A 25117-nucleotide genomic window follows, 5' to 3' on the forward strand; every position below is an offset into this window, starting at 1 on the left:
AATTTATGATTCAATTCTCATTGTAAAAGATTTAAGCTATACTGAGGTAAACAGCTTAAAACTTTAATGCCCCTTTCCTCCTATCCCCCAACTCCACACTTGTCCGCAGAAGCGGTATATGCCAATTAATTGGTAGATATGTCCTTCATATGCATTTGCAAAATATATGTACATATGCAGAGTTCATTTCTAACACAAACTGGATCATATTATATAGATTCTTCTGTGATTTGCAGTTTTCATCTAATAGTATGTCTTGCTAAGCCTTCCATTTAAGTACATATGAATCTTCCTCATTCTTTTCTAATAGCTATAGGACTATTCCATGGAATTCTCTTGCCAACATTTATTTAACCAGTCACATTTGGTGGGTATTTATTTATTTATTTATTTATTATTTTTGGGTATTTAGATTGTTTGCCATTTTTGTTATGACACACAAGACTGTGGTAAACGATTTTGTGTCTATGTCTTTGGACATATTTGTAAGTATTTCTGAGGCCCAGAATTTTAATTTTCTACATCAGATGGGTCTGGTAAACTGATGAGAATGGAATCAGTTGCCAATTGGCAAATATATTCCAACCTGAATCTCAAGTTTCTCAGCCCATGCTGTCTTGTTTGAATTAATTCAGAATTGCCCGAGAGTCTTCTATGTTTGGACACTGCTGGCTGACATTTGAAAGCCAGATTTGAGCCTCCAAATTAAAAACCTTAGAGCTACAATATTTAAATACCTTAAAATAGCATGGATTTTATTAGGCAGGAAGTGGAAAAGAGAGGAATGAAGGGAGTTTCCCTGATAAATGGATTAAAAACTCCAGATTGAACAGAGCAGTTAGTCTCTCAGGAAAGAAGGTGGGCTATTCTTTTTGAAAAGAACTTTTTCATGTTTTTGTTCCTAGCTAAACCAACTTCACAAAACAGCCAAAACTGAACACCTAGTGAGTGTGCTGTGCTGACATGGATTTTGTAGCAGATTTTAAAGTAAAACTAACGGGGTGTGTTTAAGCAGAATCCAAAGACATCTCCGCAAGACTCCCATCCCTTGTTACTCAGTCAAACACCAATCCAGACACTGGGTGAAGGAACTTTGCAGATGGAAGTAAGGTTACTTATCAGCTGATCTTGAAATAGGGAACATATCCTGGGTTATCCAAGTGGACCCAAAGCGATGACATGGCCCCTTAAAAGTAAGTAGTAAAGTAAGAGTCAGAGAGATACAGTGGGAGAGGGAAGAGGAAGGAAAGATGGGGCAGAGAGAGAGGTCAGAGTGATTCTAAGTGTGAGGAGAGGTTTTGAAGATAGAGGAAACATGCCACAAGCCATAGAATGCTGGACGCTTCTAGAAGCTAAGAATGACCCCTAGCTGACATTCACCGAAGAAAGTCCCACAACCACTTGGAACTGAATACTGCCAATGACTTGAATGAGCTTGGAAGTAGGTTAATGCCAGACCTCCAGAGAAGACAGCAGTTGTACCCACACCTTGATTTTGGTCTTGGGAGACCCAGAGCAGGCAGATAATAAGTGGATTTTTTAATCTGCTAAATATGTAGTAAATTGTCATAGACAGCAAGAGAGAACGAATATAGGGGTTGAACCAGTGTAGATGTATTGGACGTAGCAGAAATAGATCTATAGGTCAGGCTGGTGTTTCTTACTTCCTAGCATCTGAAGGAGGGTAGGGTCCACTGTTATAATATGAAGAAGATTAGCTCACATTTTCTAAATGTTTACATAGGATAGGTGCTGTGCTAGGTGTTTTATGTGCATTCCCTACTTTACTCTTTACAAATAGCCCTGCAAGGACTGGTGTTTTATTATTATCTCTGTTTTGTAGATGAGATAACTGGACCTCTGAGAGATTAGGTACCTGGGCAGGAATCACACGGCTTATAAATGGTAGGGCTGGAACTCAAACCCGTATCTGCGGGACATCACACCCAAGCGTGTGCACGTGAATGCTGTATTTCACAGCATACCACCGCCACCCCTGCAATTAATATGCTTCCTTAGGCAAAATCACTACTATTTAAACTCTTGCCAAACATTCACATCCCAGAATGCCTTCTTGACCTTGTTTTAATGCCCTCGGAATGCTAACACCATCAGATGCTGAGCAAGGAAGAAAAAAATCAAAGTTGGATGATCAAGGAAACAGCAACTCCTGCCCATCCCCCACGCCCAGGCTCTTCAGGCCAAAGCACAGTGCACACTCTTGTATTTCTCTTCAAACCCTTAGAGGTCCACTTGCCCTAGATTGTGTCAAAGATTGTACTCTCTTCCCCACACCAGGCACTCAATTCTAGAGGTGAAAGTTGTGACGGAGACATTTTTATACCTTGACCATAAACATCAGGAGCCAAAAGGAGTATCAAGTGAAATAAATGTGGGGCATAACTGACATTTTATCTGAAGGGAGGGGGGCAGTATGCCGAATTGATCTCAGTTGTCTGTACAGAAAGTGTGACCTCAAATTCAACCAGTGGAAAGTCTGAGCATGCAAGATTCCTCGCATTTGTTCGGTCACATATTCCAACACTTAACAAATATGAACTGTGCTTCTGTCATGTGCCAGTTTGCATTGGAAGCTGAGGGTACAGTGATGAATATGACAAACTCTATGTTCAGTGACCCTTCCAGGCTAGAGATAGGAAAATGGATAAGCAAGCAATTGTGGAATGGTAAAAGAAATGCTGAGATGGAGAAGGTACCAGATGCCTTTGGAAACCAGAAATAGTGGCCCCTAAACTGGGGCCTAAAGGGAAAATACGAGTTAGCCAGGAAAATATGGAGTAGAGGAGAATGTTCCAGTTAAAAGGAATATCATAATGTGGATTTAATCTAGAAATATACATATATGTTCATAAATATATCTGGAGTAGAGAAGGCAAAGAGGCAGAATGGCAAAGAATGAGGCTAAAGATTATCAGTAGGGACTGAAGTCAGAAAGAGTTCTTACTATTTAAGGAGTTTGAACTTTATTATAAGGGAACTTGGAAACCATTGAAAGAAAAACCTGAGCAGGGACATGATTAGATGTGCATGCTTTAGAAGGATACCTCTGGTGGCATTGCCAAGAATGAGTGGAGGAGAGAGAGTGAATACAGGGATACTGTTGGGAGGCTAAGGAAGTGTGGTATGTATAAAGGAAGGGTGGGATTAGGGATGGAGAGAGGCAGCTGGATTCCAGAGATATCTGGGAGGGAGAGTCAACTGTATTTGGTTGTGGAGTGGAGGGAGTCTAGGATGACAGACAAGCCTGACTTGGCTAAATCATCATCCAAATATCATTCTGACCTGACACACCAGAGCTGTGGTCTGCAGAGGTGAGATGGGGTTATAATTTGTAATTTGTGGAAGGCCTGGGGTGTAGGGGGATCAGCCAGAAAGCACATGTTTCCGCTGCATGGGGCAGCCAAGAGCACCCTGTGGATGGGCATCTTGGGGCTTTCAGAGCAGGTGACTCCTGTTGCTTGTTCTGAATATGTTGACAGAACAAAAGTTTTTAAGAAATCGAAGTCCCAGCCCCTAATAAACAGGAAATGATACACAGTTTCAAATGTTCACTTTCTTTCCTGTGTCCTTGTTTCTGCAGGGAAGAATGGCTTTTCTGTTGAAGGTGGTAGGCACATGTTGCTCTGTGGGTTGGAGAAGGGTCAGTGCAGCTATGATCTGCCCACCCCATATGCCCTGAGGTGCTGTGATATCTTGACAGGTGTCCTGACACTTCGCTTTGACTTGTCATGTCAGGGCTGCCAGTCAGCTGGGACTAGACACTGGGAAAAGCCTGTGGGTTTGGAACTTAGCAGCACTTGCTTGGCTAAACACCTGTGGCTACTATGACCCTATGGCTAAGCCTTGTCATAGGCTGACAAGTCAGGGTTACTCAGATCCCCTTGCATGGTGATGGTATTTCAGTCCTCTTATTCCTGTAACTGCATCAGGGGAGAGAGATTTTTCATGAGCAAGTGTGTGAAATGCATTCAGTGCTTGGTAGTGGTGTATGGCTACAATCTACTGCTGTCCTCTGACCATAATCTGTCTCCCTCTCTTCTGATACCAGCAGCCCACACTGTGTCAGGTATGGGCACATGACTCAAGTCAGCCAATCTGAATCCTCTGCCCCCAGACTTGATCACTCAGAGGGAGCTATCCCTTGGGTTGCAGTGAATGATTCAGGGATGGGCACATGACCCAGGTAGACCAATGAGTCCCAGCTCTGGAAAAAGAAGTGCTAAGCTGGTATGATGATGTTTGGGGTACCAGGAAAGCAGAGTAAGTGATAGAGAGCGGGAGAGACACATCCCTGGGAAACATCAATAAGGCAGTAGAGGAGTGGGACAGGGATGGACCCCTTTATTGGGGGTCACCACTATGGGTAACTGGTACCTGGACCTTAATCCTGCAGGGCACCTCTGGGAGCCAGTGTAAGACACAGGCCTTAGAGTCAGCTGCTTAGGAGGGAGCTGGGGTATGTATACACTGCCTCCCATTAGTCATTGGCTGAGGGCTGCTCCCCCAAGGCATCCATACCTTCATACTCCTCCCCTGCCATAAGCCTGTGTAGGGTGGACCTTGGGGGCTCTAGAAGTCCTCAGGCAAAGTCAGGCTAGGGTCAGCAGTTGGACACAGAGGCTGTCAGCAGAGGAAGGGCAGAAGGAAGCAGTCAGCATCTGCCACTGTGTTAGCAAGTGTTCAAAAGACACTTCAAAACATTCCGTCTACCCCAGTGATGAGGGGTGGATGGCAAAAGCCCTCATGCTGCCTTCATTTGTCCTGTCAGACGAAGCTTCCACACATGCCTCTGGTCTCCTCCTTGTGCCAAAGCAGGAGTTGAGGCTGGAAAGAGATGTAAGTGAGCTCCTAACAGGAATGCCCGTTGGCCACGCTTGCCTCTCGGGGCTCTGCCTGTCAATTATAGAAAGATCTGCGAGATTCCTTTCTCCTCCATTATCTCCCACTGGGGTCTCCAGTGGCAACTCTGCAACCGTTTTCTGCAGAGTGGTTCAAATTGTTTTATATCTCCTTAGCTGCCAAGTACAATGTCATAAGCAATAAATAAATAAATTGGCCTACATGGAAAGCATATTTTGTCCAGATGCGTCCTTGAAACTTCAGCCCTAAAACATGAAAGTCAGACTGGAAACCACGTTCTCAAAGCTCGGGGGAAGTAGGCTCACGAGACAAAGCCATCTGATTGGCAGGTGCTGTCACCCAGCACCCGAAGTGTGTCCTGCTGATAGGCTGGGCAGTGCGCCCTCTGAAAAACCAAGCATGCAACGAGTTTTTCATACCAGTTTGAGAGCTTAGCATGGGTGGCCCAGCTGGGCAGGCCAGGGGCAAAGGGGCACTGGAGCTTGGGGGGTTGCTTGGCTGGAGGGCCTGAAACCTGTGGGTTTCTTTTGATCTCCTCTTGACTAGCTGGCTTGGAGCAAGCCTTACTCAGCAAGAGGACTAAGTTCAGCACCCTTGTCTGGGTTGCTAACTGGTCCTGGTTACTTTGTCCTTGCTACATGCAGAGGATGAGCCCATGGGAATATGTAGCAGGAAGAGGAGGAAAAGGAGGAAGACCTAAATAGCTGAAAATCACACAGAAGATTCTCGGGGTGTTTTAGATGGGTTTGCCAGCCCTCGTACCCTGAGATAAGCTGGGCTTTCCAAGACCCAGAGAGGCTAGTGGATAGATGACCCAGGAGAGCAGATGTGGCCTCGATGGCAGGAATTTCTATGTAGAGCACACCAGTGGTGACCTGGGCTGCCTGTGTCAGCTGGCTGGGAGTGCTTTTAAGTGTCATCTTGATTTCTATTTAAATGAAAAATACATGCACATAAAAAGTTAGACTAGAGATGCTTGAAGTGAAAAGTGGAAGTTCCCTCTTCAACATCCCCCAATCCACCCCTTCTGTGTCTTACCAGAGATTCTTCTAGACTTATGCACACACACACATGCATTTTCATAAGAAATGAGCTGGTGTTATGTAAATTACTGTGTAACTCCCTGTTTTGCACTTCATGTCCTCTGGACACCTTTCCACATCAGTATAATCTTTGTCATTGCTTTGGAGTGCTCTTTTGACAGATTACAATAATTTGTTACCATTTTTGAGATGACATCTCAGATTTCTTCCTAAATTTTCAGGCTCTGGTAAATTAACCAAGAATGTTACTTGCTACTCTATTATCATTCTTACCAGTAAGCGTAATCTTTTATTATCTTATCTGTTGAATTCAATAGAATTAAAGTGAACAATAGAGGAATTCATGAAAAAAATAACTATAGAAATAGCAATTAAAAAAATTTTTTTTAAGATTTTATTTATTTGAGAGAGAGAATGAGAGACAGAGAGCATGAGAGAGAGGAGGGTCAGAAGGAGAAGCAGACTCCTTGCTGAGCAGGGAGCCCGATGTGGGACTCGATCCCAGGACTCCAGGATCATGACCTGAGCCGAAGGCAGTCGCTTAACCAACTGAGCCACCCAAGCGCCCCAGAAATAGCAATTTTAGATGTGTACATATACATGTGATGTGTGTGTGTGTGTGAATCAATTTCAAGAGAGATAATTGACTGAGTAAAACTAAAGATGTCCTTCTAAACTAAAACTAAAGAAGTCTTTATCAAACCTGAGTCTGAAGGTACCTTTTTTTGAATGAACTCCTTTACCTACATGCCCAGGTTTAACTTCAGACTTACGTGTATTCCTTGACTGGTAGCCCAGCTTGGTAGCTAAGTGTGAGATGCTAAGATGATTAAGAGCACAGGCTATTGGCTCAAATCCCAATTCCAGTGCTTTCCAGCATACAGTCTTAGTATGCTTAACTCTCTCTGTGCCTCAGTTTTCTCAGAGCAAAATGATGACATGTGCTTCCTAAGGTGGTTGAGGACTAAGGGAGAGAAGGCCCGTGAAGCTCTTACTTGGCACTAAGTACCTGCTCAGTAAAGAGGGGTTATTAATAATACGAAGAGGAGCATGATCACCAGCAGAGAGCTGACATCTGTCAGGTGTGTATGCCTCATGAGATATATGAGATATACACACTAAATATCCGCCTTTATAGACACTCATTTTCTTCTTGCAGCTGGGCAGTTGAGAAAGAATCATGAAAAATAAAATGAATTTAAAATGATTTTTAAAGTCAATAGTCAGCTAAAACTATTCCAAAATGCCTTGGAGGTTGTCGCAAACCATCAGCTGTTCTAGACCAGAAACAGAACCTGATTTCCAGTTGTAGATAATAAATAAACACAGTGCACTGCCCTTTGCAATGAATGGCTATTTTTTTAACCCATGCAGATGTGTCCTATTTACACTGAAGCTGTCATACAAATTAGCAAAGGCCCATGGAATCTGAAAGAAGGCAGGCTTCGGGCCCTGAAATGTTCACAGGAATGGAAAATGGCTTATCCCCACTCCTCATTGCTCTGGTGTCCCAGTGCTGGTAGGGAATGATTGGGAAGAACTGAAGAGCTTTTCCAGGCCAGCAGAAATGTTTGCTGACCAAGCAGGCTTTGAAGCTAATCTGCAAGGCTGGGTAAAATGAAATGCAGTAGGGTTTGGAGCTGCTGTGATTTTGACTTTTTTGCAATCTGTGAAAAGTCCTGAACCTTTAACAGATATGCAAATCCCCTCATTTGGTACAAGCTTGGGCATGGAAGATGCAGCCTGAATTAAAACACCAATTAGAGCACAGTGGATGACTCTCAGATTTGGTGGGTTTTTGTTTTTTACCATAACATTTTTCTTAGCAAAATACTTGTTTGTCTACACACCAGACACATTCCTTATCACATTGTATGTATGGGCTGTTAGAGGGAGAGTATGGAGACTGAGCCACAAAGTCAAAACAAGGGAGGGCTAGGAGGGCATTCAGGTTCCAGGTTTTTCAACCCCTTCCCTGTAATAACAAGATAGCAAAGTTTCAGGGAGGTGAAAAGGCCAGCTCATGATGCCTCATCAAGGCCTGAGAGTAGAACCCAAGACGCAAGGCTCCCATCGAATGCTCTTTCCACTAAACCACCTGGCTTCCAGATGATCTTTCTCTTCAGGGACACACACAGACACTGAGATGTAAACAGTTTAAATGTAGGCTTTAAAATTCCTATGGCTTATCTTTCCTGGAGAGGAAGCAAATCCCCGATTGTGCCAATACAGAGATGTTTGCGTTCTAGAAGAGCAATTCATTAATTCTCTAAGCACTATGGAGGACCTGCAGGGGACCAGCCTCCAGCGAAGGCCTAGGATCTACAGGATAGCACACACAGGTCCCTGCCCTGAGAGCAGATGTTGTGCTCTCAAGGTGTGACGAAAGAGTTGGATTCACCGCCCTCTGAGAGACAGGCAGAAAGGGTTAGGGGGAAACAAAGCAGGTGGCTTTTCAGTCTGCCTGCTGATTCAGATGGTTTTATTTGACCTGCGTCTTAGGCAAACTGTTTCTTGGCAAAGCATTCATTCCTTCCTTCATTCATTCATTCGCTCACTTCACTGAAGTTTACCAAGCACCTACATTTTGCCAGTCTTTGTGCCAGGTAAACAAGCAGTAATTATAGAGCAGTAAACAAACACTACTCTACCCTCAAGCGTTTTACATTCTCATGGGAGGAGTCAGAAATTAAGCAGGTAATCGGATGAATAAATAAGATGATTTTAGATAGTGATGGGTACCAAGAAGGAAATGGAGGTGATGTGATGAAAAAGTCTAAGGGTGAGGATGCTGCCTCAGATACAATTGTCCAGAAGGCTGATGGGGAAATGTGAGCCCCCAGGCTGCGAGGAGGCCAGCACTAGGAAAGCCAGGGTGGAGGTGATCCGGTGAGAAAGGGAAGGTGGTAAGAGAGGATTTTGGAGAGGCTGGCAGTAGCTAATTTGCACAGACTTGCAGGCTAGCGTAAGGAGGCTGAGTGTTCTCCCAGGAGAACTAGAGAGCCTTGGAAGGATTTTGAGCAGAGGATGCTGTGCCGTATGAGGAGGCAGAGAAGCATAGCAACCACCAAGGTGGGGTGAGAGTTGCAGTGGTGGATTTGGGGCTCCCCAGAATGCCAAGGAGGCCACCTGGATTCTGCCAAGCCTTTCTTCTCTAGGATCATAAATAGAACTGAAAGCCGTCCTTTTGTTTCACAAGGAGGAAACTGAGTCTCGGAGACTCAGTGCGTGTGGCCAGCTGGGGCAGTGGAAGGCCTGGGCCCACACCCAGAACCTGGGATGCTGACTCCTGGGCTTCTCCCAGCCCCTCACCCACCAGCATGGCTTCCAGGGAGTGGGCTTTCAAGTCTGTTCCCCATTAGACATTTCAGAGGGGGCTTTTAGGATTTGTTTTTAGCAGTGTGCTGCAGGGCAGTCACTTTGAATGACTTGTGCTTGACCGGAGGGTCAACATTGCCACCACCTACCCCAAGAAGCAGTGGCTCACACCAGGGCTGTCCTGGCTCCATGGAGAAAGGAGGAGGGAGGCAAAGAGTTGTTCACCTGAGCTCGAATTCAGGGTTAGCTCTGCCCTGGCTGACTGTGTGGCGTGACCTTGAGAAAGTCTCTTCTTCACTGTGGGCCTGCACTCCTCCTTTGTATATGAAATGACAGGATTTGAATTATTCAATTCAAAACTGAATAATTTTGAACTAAACTCAGCTAAGCAGATTGTCGTAGGACTTCTCAGAACCTTTACTCTGCTGATGAGCACTATCGGACTCTAAGAGGGAGGGACAGTCTGATGCATGTCACGAATGTATCTATGTATGGGGCCCTGGAATGCTTTTGGGGAGGACATCTCATAGGACTTGTGCTCCTCAGGACGCTGTCAGGGAACCGGTCTGTCAGATGAGCCTGAGGTCCTGAGACATTAGGGATGAAAGGGAGCCTCCATTCGTGTCCTTGCTTGGCCTCGGTCAAGAATGACACAGAGCAACATGTTGTTCAGTGTCTCCGGGGTGTGTGTCCCCTCCCCCACCCCACTTCTGCTGTCCGCCAGGGACCCACAAAGGCTGTCTCTGAAGGAGCGCGACAGCGGATACAGCTTCTCTCCTCAGGACCTGCTGGGAGCCGTTCGTGGGCTCCAGCCCCTTCGAAGGTTACTTCCCTGCCTGATGCCCAGATCACAGCCGCCGCAGCTCCGACCCTGAGGCAGTGGGACACTGATAGCCTCTTCGGTAGATAAACTCTAGGTCCAGCGGTCTCTCTTTCTCTGTGGGGCTTTCTCTGGAACTTTCCCTAGGGAACTTCTTACTTTTTACATTTGATCTTGTTGCTTATGCGTAAGCCTTTTCTGCTCATCAACAACCATGCAGGGTGCACTCGGAGCCAACAGCCTGTGTAATGCCTCGCTAATGTCTCTGACATGACTGTCATCCTCATCCTAATATTTGCTGTTTGTTGAGCACTTACTGTACTCCAGGTAGTATGTAAGGAGTTCTACCTGCACTAACGCATAGTCTCCTGGCAGCATTCCTATGAGGTGTGGGCTCTGTTATTGTTTCTACAGTACAGCTGAGGCCTCTAAAGTTTGGTCACGTAACTCCCCCAGAGGCTCGCAGCCAGCGCATATGAAGTCTGGAAGTCCCGCCCAAGTCTGCCCCCCACGTCTCTACATAGGATTGTTGTACCGCATTGCTTTATTAATATCTGAATGAATGGAAGGTGAATGAACACATGAATGAGTGAAGGAATGAATGAGCATGTGAGGAAAGGACACCCTCCCCACCCCCCCACCCCGCCCCCGCCCTGTCCCTGCCCCTGCCCCTGCCCCGGTTTCAGGAAATTGCCTGGTCACTGGGGGAAAGCAGCCATGCCCCTTTGGGGCTCCCGCCTTCTCAAGGCCACGTTGTCCCTCTCTGTCCTGCCACCCCCCCCCGCCAGGGGACAAGTGGGCACTACCTTACTGCGGGGCATGGCGGCCACCTGGCAGCAGCCCCCTGAGATGCCCCACCAGCAGCCGGCGGTGAGGCAGCCGCATCTGGATCCCAGTCAGCTGGGCTTTCGGCCTGCCGGGTTTTAGGGCCGCCACTGCTGAGCTTCTCACCAAGAGGAGGGCAGCTCTTCTGGGACTGAAACATGAAGAAAGATGGGCTGAGATCAGATAAGCATCCCTTCCCAAGCAGACGTACCTCCCAATTTGCAGGCCTTTGTTATATTACTAGCAGTCAAGGAATGTTGAAATGGAGCTCTAGCCTTGATCTGAATTATAATCTCTGAAGCTATATTTAAGTCTACCTAAAGATATGTCAATTTGCTAGCTCTCTTTCTTCCCTCCTCCCCTTGGCTCAGAGCACGCTTGTGTCTCTGCTGAACACAGAAAGCCGGGACGTATTTCTTACCATCTTACATTACAGTTGTAAGTCCTTCTTATCCTTCGATAATCATATTTTAACTTTTAGTCCCCGTACTTGGGGGTGCGCCTGCGTCTGTGTTGTATGTAAGTTCACATTTATACAAACGGCATTAGCTCCTTTTATCTTTTTTTCCCCCAAAGCCGTACTTATAAGACTACATTCAGCAGCGGATTAATCCCCAAATAACTTAGTTCGGCTTTCGCAGCTGCGGCCGAACAGCCTCTCTCCTGGATGGTATAGACTGTGTGGTGATTATAATTAAGGAGTCTTCTGGGGGTGGGGGGTTGTGGCCCAGGCAATGAGAACTGGGCAAGGAGGTCACCAAATACTAGTGAGAACTGCCGACAGAAGAGCCCACGGAGGACTTTTGTTGGAGGACAGATTTGGGGAGAGTGGGGATGGGTTTCGTCCTTCAGCAATTGGCCGGTGGTTTGCTGAGGGAGCAGATGGGCTGGGGCAGCCTCTCTCTGTGTGTGTGTGTGTGTGAGAGTGTGTGTGGGTGGGTGTGACTGGGTGAGGGTGTGTACATGTATTGGATGAGGGAGTTTTTTAAAATTGTAGATTTTGGTATTAAATTTTGTTTGAAATATCATTTGTCACTTATAACCTCCGTGACCTTAGGCAAATTGCTTATAACTGGCCTTGCTGTGCCTCAGTTTCCCTGTCTGAAAATAGGGATCCTGTCTAAAAATAGGGATCCAGTCATTATTTGACAAATATTGATTGGGTGCCTGCTCTATTCCATGCAATGTTCTAGGGACCAGGGATGCAACAATAAGCAAAAAGAATAAAATAGTTGCCTATATGAAACTTCCATTCTACAGGGGAAAAAAAAAACCATACAGGGAGGATTATTATAAGGACTAAAATAGATTGTATATGTGAAATGCCTAAGACAGCATCTGGTACATCATAAGACTTCGGTAAAAAAGGAACAAATGTTAATATTATTATTCTTTAGGTTGTATTTATAAAGTAATTTCCTCCCCCCTCCCCTCCAAAAAAAGAAGCAAAGTCTTCAGTCTAAATTCCACCAGTTTTATTTTACAAACTGATTTTTCTTTGGGAACTAACATAAGAGTACTTTGGGAAAAGATGCTCTGTATATGTTTTGCTAGTTAGTCAAAACAGCCCATCTTTGCACCAGACATCTTGAAGGGTAAAGATGCTTCTCGAATGGACTTCAGTCAAGGAAGATCAGCTCTCAGGTGACAACACAGACACGACAAACTGGAACAATGCAGAAAGGAATGCATGCAGGGGTTGGGTTAAGAATTGCAGGGCAATTACTTTCTGCAAACTGATACGTGAGAAGGAAACACAGGCACACCTTGTTATCCAGAAACACAATAAGCAAAAATTCACTATTACAGAATTGCAGAATAGGCAACCCCCTACGTAAAAATGAGTTGTTATTAAAAAAGGGGGGGTGGTTGTGAAATTGGTTTGGAATGTGGGCCTCATTTTCCACTAGACTGGAGTTCATGGACTGGTCCTTGAAGGGGCTTATTTAACATACACTTGCCTGAAATGCATTCTTTCCCTCTCGCCAGCCACTATGCACCACATGGCTTTTATGGGAGAATGTGTTGCAAAGGCTCTCTTGTCCCCACACCAATCCGGTACCAGTTTGTACTAACTTTACAGGGGTTTTCCTTGGGTTCCCTTTATCCAAAAATTCGCTCTATGAGGCTGGTGGTTTAAAGGTTGTAGGAAAGCCAAAGTTACCGTAACATTAAAACATTCATGAATTAATTGACCACTTATCAAATTAGGCTTACTGTGTACATCTTCCCCACTCAATACTGGGCCTCCCACTGTGTTGAGTCAGCTCTTTAGACATCTGTCTTTTCTGGATTATCCAGCAGCCAGGAGTGCAGTGAAAATAGAGTCTATAACACCTGAAAATTGAAATAGCAAATCTCTCAAAAGACCCAAGATTTTATCAAGTTGTTGGAAACCAAATTTGTGTCACATGCAAATTTATTAATCAATGAAGATAATTTGTTATCAGTGAAAAAGAGGAAAAGTCAGTAAGCATGTTCACAGCCCAGGGGCTTCACAGTGAGTGACTGGATGTTCGAGGCTTATAATCGATCCTTGGGAAAATGGTAAAAGTCTCAAATATGTTTGTGAATGCCACCCTCCTAATAACTATGCTCATGGGAGTGCAGGAGGTCACATCATGCACTCATACAACCTGGTTAGGAAAAGAAATGGGCCAAATAAATCCCACATTTCATTCTATGTTCTTTATGAGAACTAGCGAGTTGTTAACGTTGTAACCTAAACTTTATCAAAAATAAGATGTATGTAGTCATTTTCAAAAATTTTAGCCTCATTTTTAAAGATAGAGTCCCAAATCTCTTCCCCACTATCTACTATGAAATTTTGGTCCCTGTCAAAGAGATGGTCTCCTCCAGATCCCAGTTTTTCTCCAGTAAGGAGAAACTGGTGTATTTGTGTGGGGGAGATTTGTTCTGTGTGACCACTGCTTATGCACTCTGAATTAGGAGCAGTGAGCAACATGGGAGCAACGTATCTACCAGTCTAACTCTTTTTCTACACAGGGATGCTTAATGTTTTCAAGGTTATGGACCTCTTGGATGGAAAACATAATAACTGAGGATTCTCTTTCTAGAAAATGCACATGCACAAAATAAATTTAAAGGGCTCACCTACTTTTTGATGTCTATCCATGGATCATAGAAACTAGGTCATAGATTTAATAGCCTTTGATCTACACCCTTGTCTCCAATTATATTTTATTTATTTATTTATTCATTCATTTCAGAGAGGGAAGCGGGTGGGAGAGGGAGAGAGAAAGAGAATCCTAAGCAGGCTTCACACCCAGTGCAGAGCCCAACTCAGGGTTGATCCCACAACCCCTGAGATCATGACCTGAGCCACAATCAAGAGTCGGACACCAACCGACTAAGCCACCCAGGCGCTCCCCAATCATATATTATTTATTTATCACACACACACACACACACATATGCAAGCACCTACTAAGTGCCCGAGCACTTTATATATTTTTTTATCTTTTTTTGTTGCTGACAGTGATCCTATGGTATGATATTGTCCTAATTTTAACAGATGGAAAAACTGAGTCTTGATAAAAGTTAGGTAACTCATTCAAGGTCATAGTAAGTGACTGGTCTTGCATTTCAAACACCAGAGGTTTTCTAAGGCCTAAACCCTCACATTTTCTATAACATTAGGCAACTCTATGTGTTCATATACTACACTATCTTTTTCCTTAATAGGTAACTTTTACAAAGTGTTTTCTTTACTGCACAAGAAATGCATGTTGTAGAATGATTACATATTCTAACTCCTAACTTTGGAAGCGCTACCCATTCTCTCTCTCTCTTTTCATTTTATTTATTTATTTATTTATTTATTTATTTATTTATTAAGATTTTATTTATTCATTTGACAGAGATAGATACAGTGAGAGAGGGAACACAAGCAGGGGGAGTGGGAGAGGGAGAAGCAGACTTCCCGCAGAGCAAGGAGCCCGATGCAGGGCTTGATCCCAGGACTCTGGGATCATGACCTGAGCCGAAGGCAGACGCTTAACGACTGAGCCACCCAGGCGCCCCTCTCTTTTCATTTTAAATTGAAGAAACACGGGGCGCCTGGGTGGCTCAGTTGGTTAAGCAACTGCCTTCGGCTCAGGTCATGATCCTGGAGTCCCAGAATCGAGTCCCGCATCAGGCTCCCTGCTCAGCAGGGAGTCTGCTTTGTCCTCTGACCCTATCCCCTCTCATGTGTTCTCTCTCTCTCATTCTCTCTCTCTCAAATAAATAAATAAAATCTTTAAAATAAATAAATAAATAAATAAATTGAAGAAACAGGAGGTGTATTATTACTCTCATTTTTACAGATGGCAAAATGGAGGTACTTGGGATTTAAATGACCTGCCAAGATCAGCCAACCTGTTGGCAGCTCATTGATGCTCCCACTCAGGTTGCCTGGCCCAGACCTGGGCCTACGTGTGGGCCCATGTTGCCCTCTCTCACCCTGACCTACTTTTGGCATCTCTTTGACCCCCTTCATCCTGGCCCTAAAGGCTCCTTTATCATTATATCTCCAGTCACTTTTTAGCCTGTCCTAGCATCCCAAAGTCTGGAGGGATTTGTGAGTTTGGCTCTCATTATTTTTTCTGTATCTTGAAATCCAGAGCCCTAATATTTATAGTGAAAACTGCTTTGCATTAATAATTCAGAGTCTCAATTTTATTTAAAATTTCATTCTCATTTTTCTCTAAATATTTTATCTTCAATATTAGATGCCGACTAAAGTCTAATTTTACTGCAAATGGGAGCCACCAATTTCTACAAAGATGCACTTGTCCAGGAATACGTTGAAAAGTAATGAGAAAATAATCATAGCAATAAAGTTGACCTTGTGCCAGATACTCTATTAAGTGTTTTATGTGATTCAACTTGCTTAATCTTTGCAACAATCCTATGAAGTAGGAATTATTGTTATCCGCATTTTACAGGTGAAGAAACTGAAGCATAGAGAGGTTGAGTCATTTGCCCAAGATTGAAGCACTGATAAGGAATTTGCATGCAAACTTCTTCAAATCCCATAAAATTCAACTCAGTGATAACAAGTGCCTTGAAAACAGCATCTGTAAAGGAGACATTAGAGGCTCTTTTATCTAACATTGTATTTGCCAGAATTTTGTATCCACATGATGATAATTGATGCTCATAATGATTACCTTGAGTCAAAATGAGGTTTTGAAAAATCTCAGTTGTCAAGGAAATATCAGTATCAAGGAAGTATTTGAGGCAATGTTAGCCTGGGTTTTTATTTTTAAAAAATGTATTCTAAGTCTATGATAATAGTTAATCTTAACTTTTACTTTGGTAATACTCTCTCTGATGTCTCTCTGATAACACTTCTTTAAACAAAACACCTTGATCCTATTGAAATATAGTTTATTGTATAAAATATACATATAATTTTGATTTCTGTGTTGAGCTAGCAAAAATTTAAGGAGAAGTTAAAAATTTAACTTCACAAGAAGGCAGTCTTTTAAAGTAAGATTACTTTGGGGATAAATACAATATTACTAAATAAAAACAAAAGCTTCAGATGCTTAATCTGTAATAAAAGACATCCATCGCTGGAGGGGGAAAGCCAGAAACCTTTGTCAGTCAGACCTGCATTGTACCTATAATAAAAACAACCTCTTGCTTGATGTGTGCACTTGCTGACCAACCTTCATGGTATCAGGATATTGTGCTCATAGAACCCCACCTATGAGCACAGGAAGACCAGCACTGCAGAGAGATTTCTCAAATCTGAGCAACCCACTCTCTCTAAATTTTCAAGAGTAAATCTCTATGCCATATTTGCTCATGAAAACATAAGCCCAGGTAAAGTGGTAACAAGATTTCATAATTATTTCCTCTTTAGGCAAATAGAGGCATACATACACATATGTATATGACTTTCAGTATGAAAATATCGTTTTTCTCCGGGCAAGGAAAATATTGACCCTCATCTATTTCTGAACTGCTGGGTCCTTCTAAATCCATATGCAATGTGAATTTAGCAAGCAAACTCCTCCTCTCCTCTCTCTTCTTCACCTCATCTGATGGGAAATGTGGCACACTTCGGGATGGTGTAGGAATGGTACAATATAACTACATGGAGTACACATAGGGTAGAAAACAAAATTAATTAGTTAATCTTCTGTTCTGTGGAACGTATGAGAACCAGAGAAAAAATTGGGGTGAACGTGTAGAGAGATGGAACTCAGGAGGCTCCTCTCAGGAGAGAGAAAGCACACACTCGTGGACGACAATGGAATATGGCTTTTCAGGTTCCATGTGTTTTCTTTTTTCCTGATAGTATAGGAAAGAATCCCTGAGTCATCTGCAAATCCCAACTCTACACATTCCTCATTATTTATTCATTCAACAAATATTGGGCCAATGGTGTTTTAGTGCAGCAGAAAGTGGCTAATCACCAGTGCTATTTATCCAACATGCAGCTGGGTTCTGGCCAATAAAATTTGGGTGGGAGTGATGAGCAATACTTCTTCAACATAAAATGTCCCTCATGACCCTCTTATGCTCTTAGAAGACACTTAAGACTACTTGAATTGAATTGAGAAGCTTTTTTAAAAATTTTAATTATAGTATAGATAACATTAAACTGAAAAACTTAATGAAATAGAAAAATGGGTGGAAAAGATGCCTATATGGTGAGTATAGAGTTTGCAAAGGCACCAAGGTAATGGAAGTTAGAAATTTCTGCTCTTTTTTTTAACAGCTTTTCCTGACAAGGTAAGTAGTGGAAGGCAAAGGGGGATAGGATTAAGAAGGAAGTTTTCTATGCTGCAGAATGGTGACCTGTCCAGGCTATCTGAATCTAAAAGGAATATGTAGTAGTCAGTAATCTTGTATTGATTCAAACTAATTTTTAAAAGGGAAGAAAGGAATATATTAGCCCTTATATCTGAAAAGTCAAGGTACAATGGCTTTAGGAATGGCTGGATCCAGGAGATAAAAAAAATCATCAGGACTCTGTCTCTCACCATCTCTTGGCTTTGCTTTCCCCTAGAGATATTTCATTCATTAGCAGACTTCCACCAAAAGATTCACTGTAAGCTAGAAAACAACTGCTAACAGCCCCAGATGTTTATATAATAATATAGATGCCCCAGAAGCATAGAAGTCTCACTCTCTTAATAGTTCCAGCAAAAGTCCCCAGATGAAACTCATCCCACCAGTTTTTGCAACATTCCCCTCTATGAACATATCATTGTGTGGCTAAAAAAAAAAAAAAATAGGATATTTTGGATTAGTTAGACCTATGTTATGTTCCTTCCCCCAAAGTCTTACAATGGGTGAAGTGTGATTCCCTGAAGGGAAAAAAAAAAAGTCAAGATACTGCTACAAAAAGAAACTGTACTGAGTGATGAGCAGGCAAAAAGAGCATCTGTGGCAGGGGATGTGTTGAAAACCTGCAGGAGGCTGTCACAGAGTTGAAGGGCTGGCTGTGGAGCCGAGCAGTACAGGACTAGATCTGGAGAGTGGAGACTCAGGATAGCTGTCTGTTTTCTTATCTGTTCTGTCCTCTCATAGAGCTTCCTCTACCTTCCTGGTACTCTCCCCATAGCCTGCATGTCCCCACAGACTTTTCATGGACTGACTCAGTCCTTTGGAATCCCTCTTTCTCAATCCCTAGGGGAAGCAGCCCACTAGTCCAATCCAGAACTAGGCCACAAGCTACAGTGTGGCCATCCTTCTAGGTGTCTGTGCTTGAAGCAGGAGTCCTCGCTTGGTACAGTCAACCCTAACAAGTTAGGGCAGATCAAGCCCTTTGTGGGGTTTCTCCTTCCAGGGCTGTGGATAAGGTAGGCTCTCTTGAAAGATATGGCAGAAAAAGTAATAATAAGTGTCAAGAACAGGATCAGGCTGCACGGTCATTCCTGGAATGGGAGCCTTGTTGAAAAACTTGGAATCTCATTCATTGACAAAGACAGATGGAGGAGGAACAGGCTGGCAAGGAAGCAGGGAGGCCAAGTTTGTCACCAAGGAGGCAGACAAAGAATCAAAGCCAAGTCTTGGCTGCTCCAGCACAGCCATGGATTTCTTCTCTGAGGGAGGTAAAATGCAGACGCAGGACCTGTGAATTGTGGCATCTTTCAATATCAGGCAGTGCAGGCTTCCCGGGCAGCCCTCCTAAAGTTGCTTCCTCTCTGTTTGACGTGGCTGTCCTTAAGGCTCCGGCCCTCTGTGGTCTGCCTCCTCATCTGAGTGATATACCACCTCTTCTCTCTCACCCTGGGTCCAAGTGTGAAAACATCTGCTCCCTGCCCTTGATAAACTCATAAGCAGCCCAGGGGGTTAAGTAAGTAATTTTATTAAAAACAAAGATTAAACACACACACACACACCCCACAGGAACAAAAGTACCGTAAATTCATGCAAGTTGATTGGCTTCAGTTTGGTTGCGTTAAAAACAAGGGAGCATATTCTTGAATGTAAGTATCAAAATTATTCTAGGTGCTACACATAGATATTCTTTCTCAGCTGCTGTAGATTTAAGCTGACAGGGCTTTTCAGGCCAAGCAGAATGTTAGGTTTCTCTCTATCATTCATTCATTTGTTCATTCATTTAACATATATGTATGCGTTCCTTGTGGACCAGGTATTGTGTCCCAGAATCTTCTTCCTTTCCGGCCCCAGCTTAAGCTTTCTCTCCTATCTGTGGGCACCCCAGCTTCCCTCCTTTCCTGGGTGTGAATTCACTGTCTTTCCTGATTCAGAGATCCCTCCCATGAAATTTTGCACCTGAGACCCCAAGAATCATCCCCGTACCTTGGAGATAGTTCTCATCTCTGTCCATTTGGTCTGGGTACATGCTAACACTACTTCTGAAGAGGAAGGTTGTGTTTCTGTCCTAGCACCTGGACCTAGTATCTCCAGAGGTGGGTGACATATTTCCATGGTGACTGAGCATCAAATTCTGGGCACAGCCAAAGCCCTCTTTTGACTGAACTTACATGTTCCAGTTTTTTCCTTGAGAACTATCTCCAACTCTCATTTGCAGAGTTGGGCAGCTCACTGACCCTGAATGCAATGAGCAATTCACCTGGCTTTGAAGGCCTTTCTCCAGGGTGTTCTCAATCCAAAGGTATTGTGAAGAGAGATGTAATAGGAATTATTTTTTCCAGGGACAATTCCTTAGGTTGCTTTGAAACCAACCCCTGTGCTGCCTAGTCTCTGGAAAGATAAGAGATGGGCCATTTTGTGCAGGTTGTAGCTGCACTGTTAATACTAGTGTAATGTAATTTGGTGACGAAAAATGAGGAAAAAAATTTTTCAGGTTTTCTTGATTTTCTTTTACTTTTTAAAACAAAGTGGTAGTGATTAGCCAGCCCTATCCACCTTCAAGGAAGTCAATTTAAAACCTGGTAACCAGCCAACAACATAAAATATTTGAATGCTGTGTATTTATTAATTAATGTTTACTTGGGGGATGGGCAAGGACTCTAGTTCCTGTTCTTACGGTGCCCTTTGGCAAAAAGACGGGGAGCTCTAATGTGATTCTTTGGGGAATCTCTCTGAAGTAGTAAGTCATTCATGGCCAACCTTTTAATTGAAGGTAATAATAATTCCAATAATATTATTAAGAACCACCATTAGCACAGGAAGGACTGAATTCACTGACGTCATGTCAAAGCTATGCCCAGCGATGACTGCCTTGCTGAGCCCCTGGGGGAATAACTTTCATAATCCATTGAAAAGTTATGAGCTCCTTGTGTTTGCACCAAGAAAGAAATCAGCATTAAACATTTGAGAAGCCATGTAAAAATGGAGAAAAAGCTACTTGTACTTTTAACAGCTTAATTAATGGCTGCAAATGGAGTTATTTCTCACAAAAACCCCATGGAGGAGGTTGGGATGTATGTTGACAATGGAAAATTATCCTGGTTTTATAGGTGAGAGCGATTTCCAGACACTAGGAACAAACATGGTCAGGGAGAAAGAGAAAAGATGACTTTTTGTTGTGGAAGGAACAGGGCCCTCAGCCAATGGACTCACTGTCTCGGTTGGGACAAGGGCGATCATTGTGTGGGGGGAGCTGAATGGAGGAAGGAGAATCTGCGTTAAGAGCCTAACAGAATTGTGTTCAATTATTGCTTCTTCTATTTGTTAGCTTTCTGACCTTAGCCTAGAAGGGTTAACCTTTCAGAACCTTAGTTTTATCATCAATAAAATGGGAAAAATAATAGTAACTAACTTGTGGAACTGGAGGGATCATTGAGATGATGTATGTCAAATTCTTAGCCCGGTGCCTGGCCCATAGACAATTACTACTATCTAATATCTTCGTTATTCTTCTTTCTTAATTAATTCTTCAAATATATAATAAGCACCTACAGTGTGTCAGGGACTGTGATGGAGATACAGAGCGGTTTCTTTTGATTTTATAATCTAGTCGGGGGGACATCAAAAAAAAAAAAAAGTGAACACATCAGTAAGTAAAATGCTTGCAAGTTGTGCTGAGTTTGAAAGCCTGGCTCCCGTGAGTACTCAGTAGATTAGAGTTGCCATTTGTACCTGGAAGCAGAGAGTGGATTTTCATAACTTGATCTTTTGAGTCAGTCAGACCTGGGTCAGAGTAACTTAGGTGCCAGTTTCTGCTCCAGGCTGTGTCTTTGGGCAAGTCCTCTGTGATCTCTGAGCTCCACTTCTCCTGTATCCTGGGAGCAAAGGGTGGGGGGCAGGGAGCATTCTAGGCAATGCCTTGAGCACAGTAGGCTTTCAGTGCAGAGAAGTGTTATCTCAACAAAGCCCTCACTCATCCTGGCCCATGGCTTTCCATCATCCGCAACATGATTCTATACTCCTGAGATTAATAGGAGTGTGAGAAGGAATAACATTTGCATTTCTTTTCTTGAACGTGGACGAGGAGGTTCCTATCTCCCTGTCTGAGGATTTTGTAAGAAGAAGATTTTTTTTTAAAGATTTTATTTATTTATTTGACAGAGAGATAGACAGAAGAGCACAAGCAAAGGGAGTGGCAGAGGGAGAGGGAGAAGCAGGCTCTGCACTGAGCAGGGAACCCGATGCGGGACTCGATCCCAGGACCCTGAGATCATGACCTGAGCTGAAGGCAGACGCTCAACCATCTGAGCCACCCAGGCGTCCATAAGAAGAAGACTGTGTCATTGGTTTGAGTAGGAAAAGAAGGGATGCATTCCAGGAGGGCCTTTGGCCTATGAGGGTGTCACCAGAAGCCTGGTCCCAAGGGGGAATTGGGTACAATAGGCTGGTTTAGAGGATGGGTAAGTCCACCGGCTGGAAAAAGTGCCCCAGCAGACCTGTGAGACCACAATGGGTCCTGCCAGTGGTGAGAAGAGTGTGACAGCGTGCAGCAAATGGTTGCAGTGAAGCTGGGAGGGACTGACTTATTGCCTCTTAATTTCCTTTTGAAGGACTTGATCTAACACTGAGCTTATAAATCATGACTGAGTACTTATTTTGAGAGTCAGTCTGGTTTATCATTAGCAGGCTAGGATTTTAGAACATGGGTCTGCAATCTATGGCTTGTGGTCCAGATCCAGTCCCCTGCCTGTGTTTGCAAATAAAGTTTTATTGGCACACAGCCACATTCATTTCTTTACTGTGTATGGCTGGTTTCTGCTACAACACAGTGCTGGGTAGTCATGACAGAGACCACTTGGCCTCCAACACCTAAAATATTTCTTCTCTGGCCCTTTGCAGGAAACATTTACCAACCCCTGATTTAGAACATTACAGTTTTGGTAGGAATAGATTCATTGACCGATCATTCATTCATTCATTCATTGAATAAATAATTACCCTTCATCTGAAGTGCTCTAAACATTATGCTAGGCTCACAGTGTCCCAGATGGTGTGCTCAATCCTTGTAACAGCTGTGTGAGTCAGTGATGTTATTATCCCATTTTGCAGATGGTGAAATGGAGGCTGGGGAAAGCTGAATGATTTCCAGTGTCATTCAGCCAGCAAGTGGCAGAACCAGGACTGGAATCACATTTGTCCTTATTCTCCCCTATTAGTATGGATTACTGTGAGAAGGGGAAAATGATATAAATGTTGAGAATAATTTATTTAAAAAAATCTCTGACGGAAACTCTTGCAATTTAATGAGATGGGTGAACGAAGTTGCTACTTACTTGGCAGAGCCTCTTTTGAGATGGTTCTTCATTTCGCCTTATTCTTAACTCACACACTGATCGCTTTAGATGATATCAAAAAATCATCTGAAAATGTTTTCCCTTCTAATGATATGATTTCACCACTAATGTTGATAAACATTAAAATGACATAAAGCATTTCCTGTTCCAACCCGAGACATCTTGGAGGATTTGTCTAAATATTAGCATACCTTTAAAATAATCAGTGGGTGATTATCTGGATAAGAGGTCAAAATAAGGATGTTTAGGGAAAAGAAATAATAAAGTGAGGCAGGTTTTTCCTTTCAGAACTCCAAACTGCTAAGGGAGAGCAAAGAGCTGGCATCCTGCTTTAGCAGGTTAGAAAGGAACCATATTTATGAGCAAAAGTGAGATTTTGTTATCTTTTTGGTGCTCATTTTGATGTGGCTTTTGCTGGTGTCTCCACTGGGGAAATGCAAACTTAGAGTTTCTAAGTGGAAATAAGAGAAAAGCATTTTAGCTGAAGGGACCCTGCCTCCTTCTAATGACAATTTATGAAGATGGTTTAATCTCACAGTCCAAGTAGAGGGTCTACTGACAAGTTCTCCTATGAACTGATTAGGCTTCCCCTGTAGACATTTTTATCAGACTGATTCATTCCTCTGGAAGAATGCTGGCTTTTACATTTTTTAGAAGAGATTCCAAATGGCTTGTCAAGATTACATCTTGCATGTGAATCTCAGCCAGGATTATGTTACAGCCGGGACTGACACTATTTAATAGGTAGAATACAGGCAGGATCATAGAAATGGAGCAAGCTGGTCCCAATAAATAGTAGGAGCGTGGGTGTATGATGTACACACATCCCAAGTAGCTTCCAGGCAGTCTGTGGATTGGACGTCCTGAGAGAATGCATGGATACGTAAAATGTAATATTCCAAAAAAAATCAATTACTTCAGCTTTTGTCAGTTAACTTATGGCATGAGCAGATTCTTATAAACCGTCTTTGTGTCTGGGGCATTCCATGACCTGAGTTCCTAACCAGCCCTTTGGATTCCCCGTAAAAACCACATACTTGGGAAGAGGAAGGAACCAGACCCTTTTGTGCCAAACTGGTCTAATGCAGAGATCTCGACTACATTGCATAAGTGCTGACAAACTCACCACATCTGAAGGGGTTTCTTGGGAGTGGCAGGTCCCCTGCTTCTGGAACATAAATGGAGCCTCTGTCAGGTCACATGGGGGGTGAGCAGAGCCTGTGGCCTTTCCCATCTGAGACCCTTGACTTCTATGCTTGATGTGTTTAGGGGTGGTATGGCATGGAATGATCCAGACAATGGGAAGAACATGCACACAGGCTTGGCAATAAAAAGAATCATGAGACCTTCAAGGGCTGGGTCCTTTGCCGCCTTGGCCATGGTTAACAAGCTGGTCTTTCCGGGAGTACAGCCAGGTCAGTCTTTGTACAATGCCATTCTGATTGCCTTTTGTACAGGACACAGCTCCATGACCCTCTCGTGATAATTTTACTATTTATGGGTGAAAAACCACACAGTGACCAAAAAAAAAGGATCAGGAATGCTTTAACCCTTTAAAATTATTTTATAATAATATCTACCTACCCCCTTGACCCAATTAATTCCAACTCATGCCCTCTTTCTGCTTCCCCAGGAAAATTTTCCCTGGACCAAGCCTGGGAAGATCCATTCATCCTAGGGTCTCATAGTTCATGGCATCTTTTTCTTACTCCTCATATTCTTTGTCATGTTACCACTATTTGTGGGATTTAGTGGATTAACCTCCATGAAAGCGGGAGCAAGTTGGTTTTGCTGGTTTTCATAGCCCTGGTGCCTGGCACAGGCCTGGCATAAAATAGGGCTAGGCAGATGGATGGTTAGAGAAATAAAGGAAACTCTCTGCACAGCATTTTAAAAATGTGGATAGCAACACCTAATAATGGGGTTGTTACAGTGTTAAATGAGATAACATATGTGAAATTTCTGGCTTGTACTGCTAAAGAATAAAGACTATTATTTTGATTATTGCTATAAATATGATTAGCAAGATGAAGAATTAGAGTATATAGAATAGAAGGTGATGCATGAGGCAG

Source organism: Mirounga angustirostris, unplaced genomic scaffold, assembly GCF_029215605.1.
Source record: "Mirounga angustirostris isolate CCGP_5_RB_7025 unplaced genomic scaffold, mMirAng1.0.hap1 SCAF_1, whole genome shotgun sequence".
NCBI lineage: Eukaryota > Metazoa > Chordata > Mammalia > Carnivora > Phocidae > Mirounga > Mirounga angustirostris.